The sequence below is a fragment of the Sus scrofa genome, chromosome 1, assembly GCF_000003025.6.
Source record: "Sus scrofa isolate TJ Tabasco breed Duroc chromosome 1, Sscrofa11.1, whole genome shotgun sequence".
NCBI classification, from domain to species: domain Eukaryota; kingdom Metazoa; phylum Chordata; class Mammalia; order Artiodactyla; family Suidae; genus Sus; species Sus scrofa.
Genome location: NC_010443.5, coordinates 115895155 through 115903848, shown reverse-complemented (window position 1 = coordinate 115903848; position 8694 = coordinate 115895155).

Genomic DNA, 8694 nt, shown 5'->3' with positions numbered 1-8694 from the left:
TCAGCAAACAAAATTCAATGACACATTAAAAGGATAATATACCATGATCGAGTACAGTTTAATCCAGAATGCAAAGGTTTTTCAATATCTTCAAATCAATCAATGCAATATACCACATTAACAAATTGAAGAATAAAAACCATATGATCATATCAATAGATGCATAAAAAGCTTTTGGGGAGTTCCCGTCGTGGCGCAGTGGTTAACGAATCCGACTAGGAACCATGAGGTTGCGGGTTCGATCCCTGCCCTTGCTCAGTGGGTTAACGATCCGGCGTTGCCGTGAGCTGTGGTGTAGGTTGCAGACACGGCTTGGATCCCGCGTTGCTGTGGCTCTGGCGTAGGCCGGTGGCTACAGCTCCGATTGGACCCCTAGCCTGGGAACCTCCATATGCCGCGGGAGTGGCCCAAGAAATAGTAACAACAACAACAACAACAACAACAACAACAAAAAGACAAAAGACAAAAAAAAAAATAAAATAAAATAAAAAGCTTTTGGTAAAGTTCAACATCCATTTATGATAAAACCTCTCCAGAAAGTGGGCATAGAGGGAACATCCCTCAACATAATAAAGGCCATATATGACAAATCCACCATTAATACCATACTCAATGGTGAAAAGCTGAAAACACTTCCTTTAATATCAGGTACAAGATTAGGATGTCCACCCTTGCTACTTTTATTCATTATAGTTATGGAAATCCCTACCATAGCAATCAGAGAAGAAAAAGAAATAAAAAGAATACACGTTAGAAAAGGAGAAGTAAAACTGTCATCGTTTGTGGGTAACATGATACTATACATAGAAAATCCTAAAGATGCCACTACAAAACTATTAGAGCTCATCAGCGAAAGAGAAATTAAGGAAATGATCCCATTTACCATCACATCAAAGAGAATAAAATAACTAGGCGTAAACTTATCTAAGGAAATGAAATACCCTCACTCGGAAAATTATAAGACACTGATGAAAGAGATGAAGACAACACAGATGGAAAGATATACTGTGTTCTTGGATTGAAGAATTGATATTGCTAAAACGACCATACTACTGAAGGCAATCTACAGATTCAATGAAATCCCTATCAAAATTCCAAAGTCATTTTCACCAGAACTAGAACAAATAATCCTAAAATTTGCATGGAAACACAAAAGAACCTGAATAGCCAAAATAATCTTGAAAAAGAAGAACAGAGTTGCAGGAATTAGTTCCCTGACTTCAGACTATTCCAAAAAGCTATAGAAATCAAAACACAGACATGTAGACCAGTGGAACAGAACAGAGAACCCAGAAATAAACACACACATTTGGCCAATTATTTTACAAAGTAGGCAAGAATACAAAATGGAGACAAGATAGTCTCTTCAATAACTGGTGCTGGGAAAACTGAACAGGCACATGTAAAACAATGAAATTAGAACATTCTCTAATGCCATATACAAAAAGAAACTCAAGATGGATTAAAGACCTAAATGTGAGACAATACTATAAAACTCCTAGATGAAAACATGGCCAGGACACTCTGACATAAATCGCAATATTTATTTGGATCTGTCTCCTAGAGTAATGGAAACAAAAGCAAAAATAAACAAATTGGACCTAATTAAACTTAGTTTTTCCACAGCAAAATAAACTTTTTTTGTTTTTGCTTGTTATGGCCACACCTGCAGCATATGGAAGTTCCCAGGCTAGGGGTTGAATAGGAGCTACAGCTGCCAGCCTACGCCAGAGCCACAGCAACGTGGGATCCAAGGTATGTCTGCGACCTACACCACAGCTCACAGCAACACCAGATCCATAGTCCACTGAGCGAGGCCAGGAATCGAACTTGCATCCTCATGGATTCTAGACGGATTTGTTAACTGCTGAGCCACAAAGGGAACTGTGCAAAAGAAACTATTGACAAAAATGAAAACATAGCCTACTGAGTGAGAGAAGATATTTGCAAATGATATGACTGATAAGGGGTTAATATCCAACATATATAAATAGTTCATACAACTCAACATCAAAAAAACCCAAACAACTCAATGAAAAAAATGGGCAGAAGAACTGAAGAGATATTTTCCAAAAGAGGAAATGCAGATGGCCAACAAGCACATGAAAAGATGTTAAACACTGCAATCATCAGGGACATGTAAATCAAAACCACAGTTTTGTATCACTTCACACCTGTCAGAATGACTACCATCAAAGTGAACACAAATAACAAATGCTGGCGAGGATGTGCAGAAAAAGGAACCCTCCTACACTGATGGTGAGAATGTAAATTGGTATAGCCACTGTAGAAAACAGTATGTAGGTTTCTCAAAAAACTGAAAATAGAACTACTATATAATCCAGCAATTCCACTTCTGGGTATATATCTGAAAAAAAAAAGCACACTAATTCAAAAAGATATATGCACCCCAGTGTTCATGGCAGCATTGTTTACAATTGCCAAAATATGGAAGCAATCTAAGTGTCCATCAACAGATGAATGGATAAAAAAGATGTGGTATATATATAATGGAATACTATTCAGCCATAAAAAGAATGAAGTTTTGTTATTTGTACCAATATAGATGGACTTGGAGGGCATTATGCTGAGTGAAATAAGTCAGACAAAGACAAATACTATATAATACCACTTACATGTGGACTTTAAAAAATAAAACAAACTAGTGAATTAAAAAAAAAAAAGCAGATTCTCAGATGTAGAGAACTTGTGGTTACCAATGGAGAGAGGGGTGGAACAAATATATGGTTAGGGGAAAAAGAGAATTATTACGGTATTATATGAAATCATGTGTGTGAAACTTCTGCAAACTGTAAGGCACTATAGAATTTAAAGAAATTTTCTCTCAATAAGAAATATTACAACTCAATGAAACTATTTACATACCATTGATTTAAAGTCTTACAATTCTTTTTTTTTTTTAGGGCTACGTTTGTAGCATATGGAAGTTCCCAGGCTAGGGGTCCAATCACAGCTGCAGCTGCTGGACTAAGCCACAGCCACAGAAATGCAGGATCTGAGTCACATCTGCAACCTATGCCGCAGCTTGTGGCAACACTGGATCCTTGTGGATTCTAGTTGGGTTCTTAACCTACTGAGCCACAACAGGAACTCTCTAAAAGTCTTCAAATTTTTTCTTTCCTTCCTTCCTTCCTTTATTTTTTGGGTGTACATGTGTGTCGAGGGGTGGGGGGCACTCATCAACGAGAATTTGCACAGGACTGGATTGCCAAAGAGCTGATTTCTTTATATCACATAAACCATACCATTTTGTGCATTTAAAAAACAATTTAAACTCACAGATAATTCACTGCTTTCTCTGTTAGTTCTTTCTATCATATACAATCTTCCAGAATGATAAGGAGATTGAGGCTCTATTCATAATTAGGTTCAACTGTTAGGAATGATTAAACATCTTTCTCATCCCCAGGAAGGGTGGGAACCAAACAGTGAACAACCACGTAGGCGAGGCTGTTGGTTTCCTCTACTCAGATGCTATGGTGCATCCTAGCTCAGAAGAGGAAAACGGCATAGTTTTGTACCAGATTATGACAGTGAGAATGGGATAAATTTTCTGGCTTCTCTGAGGTAAATCTTCCAGAAAAAATTATTTTGCTTGAAGTTTTGCTTTCAAAACACTCAGGAATTAAGTCTCAAATATAAAATTCTAAAGAGAGAAGTCAAAATTATAAGGAATTTTTGAAGCATTCTTCATAACTGTCTGTGTCGTTCTTTTGCTTTACTAGCATGGATAATTTGGAGTTAAGTGTAGAGTTAATGCTTAGGAAACAAATAGCACATGATTTTCAGGTTAAAGGTGATAAAAAATGAGAAAGGGCAGTTCCTGTACCTTGATGAAACACTATTCCAGCTGCAGAAATAGCTGTAGCTCACGCATGTGACTCATATTGGAACAGTGACCCACTATACAAAGAGCATCATGTGCTGGCAAACAGAGTAAGATGACAGGCTTCTTATCTCATTGGGCTGATGCAATCCTGGAATTTCCTGAATTGTAATACAATTTAGAACCAGAGGTAGACTCTGGGCTTTTTGGCCTTTAGCTAATTCTGCCCCTCCCCCCTCTTTTAAAGCATTTTTCTATTTCCTTCTTTTTTTTGGTCTTTTTGCCTTTTCTAGGGCAGTTCCCGCGGCATATGGAGGTTCCCAGGCTAGGAGTCTAAACAGAGCTGTAGCCTCCGGCCTACACCAGAGCCACAGCAACGCTGGATCCGAGCTGCATCTGCGACCTACACCTACACCACAGCTCACGGCAACGCCATATCCTTAACCCACTGAGCAAGGCCAGGGATCGAACCCACAACCTCATGGTTCCTAGTCGGGTTCGTTAACCACTGAGCCACGACGGGAACTCTGTATTTCCATCTTTTCTTATGTGTGAGAAGATAATGGCCAACAATTAGACTGTGCCAGACACTCCTCTAACTGTTTAATTCCTTTAACCTTCCCAGCACTCCTGCAAGGTAATCATCCCATTTTATAGACATGGTAACTGAAATGAAAAATACTATGTAATTGCCTTCGATCCCATAGAAAAAAACATAGGACTCTTCTCTTTGAGACCCATATCTGAGAGGCTTTGCCTTCAGTGCTCAGGTTGTGCCTAAGCTTTCCAGGAAGACCAAGTCGTGGAAAGGCCATGCCCACTGAACTGTGTCAAAGAAGACATTGCCACCTTGGTAAACTCAGTGCTCTGGCCATCCATCTTTAACCTTGAAATTGGACGTTTCCTTTTTTTAAATGTACATTTTATTTATATATTTATTTATTTACTGGCTGCACCTGCAGCCTGCTGAAGTTCCTGGGCCAGGCGTCAAACCCATGCCACAGCAGTGACAATGCTGAATTCTTAACCCACTGAGCCACAAGGGAACTTCTAGAGCTTTCTTCTAACTATATTAGATGTTTATATATGATTGTTTCAGATTTCCCTCAGTATCTTGATTGTCCTTAGTGTTTTACTAGAAATGCGTCACCATCTATGATCTTCCCTCTACCTTTCTAAGATTGAAAGAATGGGAGTTATTTACTTATTTGGGGTTTCAAGATTATTTTCAGATAAAATCAAATGATTGAGTCTTAATAATCTTTTAGAGCTTATTGTTTTGTTCTGGATTTTATACCAATGTTTATATAAATAAGATACCTGAAGGAAAAAACAGGCAAGGAATATACTGATTTTGATGATTATCCTTGGGAGTCACACAACTCAAAATCCATAATCCTCCATGTCTTATCATCATATAGGAGTGGAGGAAACTATTCTATAAATGTGTTACAATCCTGGAGATGATTATCAACGATGGATTCCATTCAGTCTTGGATTTTTTTTTTTTAATATTATAGTTCCACCCAGCAGCCTCACCAATCAAAACTACATATGCCTACTGGCACTTCGTAGGGAAGACAAGGAGAACAGAGTGAGTATAGATTGATTACCCAAACTTTCCACCTGGATTCCAGATGCCCTGGACAGGTATCCCTAACACCTCCTAGCCAGGGCTGGAATTAGATACTCAGAGTTCATTCCAGCCCGAGGATTTTTTACTACTTCAGTTTACTCTTGACACAGAATTCAGCTCTTGCTCTCATGTGGTTCTGGAGTTACTAGAATGTTTCAAAGGTTAAAGCCAAGGTTCTTTGACCTCACCTATAGTGCAGGGTCACAGTTCTGTTAGGGCCTCTGGCAAATGCTACTTCAAGGTTCCTTTCTTATCTATCAAGACTTACTTCTGTTTGAAAGAGGATATGTCATACCTAACTAATGGAGAAGAGACAGAACTCTTCTTTTAGAATATAAATTCTAATGAAATGAAAAGGATGATTTAATAATCACATATATACAAAAATCTCAACATGGTGCTTTGATTATTGCTTATTTGATGACTAATTCCTACCTCCCCCCCACTTTTCCCCTCCCTGTGACAGGTTAGATGTAATCAGCACACTGAGAATTTAAGATGAAGGGGTACCTATAGGGGGTGATACTGATGGGAAGTGAGCTGATTTTCCCCCACAGATCCCTGGAAATACTCAGAGAACAGAAGTGCTGAGTACCTCAAAAGGCAGAGGGTGAGGTGTATGTACATGTGTAAGGAGCAAAAGCAGAGGTATTGTTTAAAAGTCTGTATAAGCAACATCAGATTCCCAGCTTGCCATCCACACTCCAAGTAGTCAGGCAGAAGGGATGCTTCCCCCTCCCCCACTCTTGCAGCAGAATGGATGCTTCAGAGAAATTAGACCGGAGGCTCTGGATGCCAGGAATAGAAGAGAGTGAGGATGAGATGACAGATTTAAAACAGTAAGTGATATTCTGCACACTAAAGGATAAAACCATTCTCCTTCCCTACTGAGTTTCAGAGTAACAATAATCAGTCTTATAAACACAGGCAGGAGCTGGAAAGATGGACAGCCTCAGGGAGAAATGTCTATAGATACTGACCTTTGTGGTTACATGAAGAAAAACGCAGCTGGCCATTGTATTGTTCTAAAGACTACCAACCAATAAACACCGTTTGTTCATACTACTTGAATTATATATGAAAAAAAGTTTTTTTACATACGCATACCTAAGTAGTTATACTAAGGCACAGAATAAGATGAAAAGGGCAGGAGGTTGCTGTGTTTTGGTACATGCCTTTAGTAGTTATATGATGTTTTAAAACTGCAGACGAATATTACTTTGCTGAACTTGATATAATATGCAGTTAATAGTAAATTATATCATTTCTTTTCCATGAATAATATTAAGAGTACACGTCTTAATGGAATATTACTCATATATTTGTATTGGGATTGCTAATGGCACAGGACTTTGTGGAGAAAGTTTCACAGTATCTATCAAATTAAAAAACGTGTTTACTACTCAACATAGAAATTCTTTTTTTTTTTTTTTTTTGTCTTTTTGCCATTTCTTGGGCTGCTCCAACGGCATATGAAGGTTCCCAGGATAGGGATCGAATCAGAACTGTAGCCGCCAGCCTACGCCACAGCCACAGCAACGTGGGATCCGAGCCGCGTCTGTGACGTACACCACAGCTCACGGCAACACCAAATCGTTAACCCACCGAGCAAGGCCAGGGATCAAACCTGCAACCTCATGGTTCCTAGTCGGATTCATTAACCACTGAACCACAATGGGAACTCCCAGAAATTCTTCTTTAGGAACAATTTATAGAAATACTCTACCCCCAAAACAAAGCTATATGTATATGAATTTCAATGCAGTATTATTTGATACAGAAAAAGAAATATCTATTATAAATTGGTCAAATTAATAATTTAAGGTAAAAAAAAAACAGTGTGTACACTTTAATTTAACTGAACATATTATAGGTAAAATAATCCTAGTCCTTTCCAGTAGGAACTAGATAGCTCTTTTTAAGAGTAACTCCCATATAAGAACCCTCCTACACTGTTGATGGGAATGTAAATTGATGTAGTCACTATGAAAAATAGTGTGGAGATTCCTTAAAAAGCTTAAAATGGAACTAGTGTATGATCCAGCAATTGGGCATATTTACAGAAAAGATGGAAACTCTAATTTGAAAAAGATACATGCATTCCAATGTTCAAAGCAGCATTATTTACAGTAGCCAAAACATGGAAGCAACCTAAGTGTCCATGGACAGATGAATGGATAAAGAAGATGTGGTACATATATACAATGGAATATTATTCAGCCATAAAAAGAATGAAATATTGCTATTTGTAGTAACGTGGATAGACCTGGAGCTTATGCTAAATGAAGTAAGTCAAACAGAGAAAGACTAATATTATATAATATCACTTGTATGTGGAATCTAAAAGAATAATACAAATGAAGTTATTTACAAAATGGAACTAGACTCACACACATAGAAAAAAACAACTTATGGTTACCAAAGGTGAAACTGCGGTTTAGGAGGCTGGAATTAACAGATATACACTACTATGTATAAAATAGATAAACAACAAGGACCTACTGTATGGCACAGGGAGTAATATTCAATATCTTTGGTTTTCTTTTTTGGCCATACTAGCCGCATGCAGAAGTTCCTGGGTTAGGGAGTGAACTCGTGCCACAGCAGCCATCTGAGTATTATCTGATACAGAAAAAGAAATATCTATCATAAATTGGACAAATTAATGATTTAAGGTAAAAAAATAAACAGTGTGTACACCTTAATTTAACTGAACATATTATAGGTAAAATAATACCTATTTACCTGATAGGTATTACCTGATAACACTGGATCCTTAATCCACTGAGCCGCAAGAGAACTCCTCAATATTTTGTAACAACCTATAATAGAAAGGAATCTGAAAAAGAATAAGAAAACTATATATATGAATCACTTGATTATACACCTGAAACTAACACAACATTGTACATTAACTATATTCAATTAAAAATGGATAATAAAAAAGAATACTTTCCATTCAGGATATAACTCTTTAATGAAAGATGAAGAGATTTCCCCAGTAAGTTAATTCCAATGAAGACCTCAGAACCCAGAGAAGGGAAGTAGAAACTGATTCCGTGGATGCATTACTCTTTCTAAATTAGCCTGGATATTGCTACAGTAAATGGCTATCACCAACCCAGAAATAAAAATGTTTCATTATTTAAGAATTTGTTGAGCAATAGGTTAAGGTGATAATTGAAAACTATGAGATACTGTGCAAAAAAAA